Source organism: Tiliqua scincoides, chromosome 2 (assembly GCF_035046505.1).
Source record: "Tiliqua scincoides isolate rTilSci1 chromosome 2, rTilSci1.hap2, whole genome shotgun sequence".
NCBI classification, from domain to species: Eukaryota; Metazoa; Chordata; class Lepidosauria; order Squamata; family Scincidae; genus Tiliqua; species Tiliqua scincoides.
Window position 1 is genome coordinate 90,347,709 of NC_089822.1, and position 880 is coordinate 90,348,588.

At 44.3% G+C, this 880-nt stretch overlaps 1 pseudogene; it reads left to right on the forward strand.

Moving 5' to 3' along the window:
* The first annotated feature begins 542 nt into the window (after positions 1-542).
* LOC136642754 (5S ribosomal RNA) lies at positions 543-662 on the forward strand (annotated as a pseudogene).
* The last annotated feature ends 218 nt before the right edge of the window (positions 663-880 follow it).

An 880-nucleotide genomic window follows, 5' to 3' on the forward strand; every position in this document is an offset into this window, starting at 1 on the left:
AGAAGGTAGAGGAGAGGAACATGATTGGACTATGTATAACCATAATGCAAACCTAGCTTGGACCACCTCTGCTTTGCAGTTGTTGATTAAACAAACGCACCTCCTCCAACCAATCATAATAAGAGGCCATTTTTTCTGAGGACAAAGATCCTACCTGTAAGATTTATTAAAAGGTTGATTTCCAAGTGAGCTTTATGGCTTACGAATGGATACAGTGGTGGAAAAAGTGGCACATGATGAATTTCTGCCTATGATACAGCTGTTAAATGGCACACAGCAGTGGGAAGCTATTGTTCATCCAGCCATCAGCACAGCTTGGAGGCTATAACCTCCTTTCCTCTCCAGAGTTGTCACTGCGACAAACACCCATAGATAGACGGATATAGAGCTCAGCACTTTATGTGCTTAAGATATCAAAACAGACGGGGTTGGGTCAAGGGTCAAGAAGAGCTGATGCTACGATAAACAAAGCAGGGAGCTGACGATGTATGTATGTATCATTAAACTCCTGCAAAGCATCCTTTGCAGTGCTGTTTCACTGTACAAGCAGCAACTGTTACCCTGCACATGCCTGATCTCATCTGATCTTGGAAGCTAAGCAGGGTCAGGCCTGGCTAGTACTTGGATGGGAGACCACTTGGGAATACTGGGTGCTGTAGGCTTATACCATAGTCTTTCAAGACTGAAGATTGCCAACCATTTTTCACTGTACAACCCATGATGAATCATTTGTCCATTTTAGTCTTGAGTGGGGCAGCCATTGGTCTGTGACTAATGCCAGGCATAAGGGACACCCATGTCTCTCAGCTCTATTTCTAGCAGCTTCCTAATCTGAAAATGGATAGATTACCGCTCAGGGTGTTTCCGACATACGCTCAAC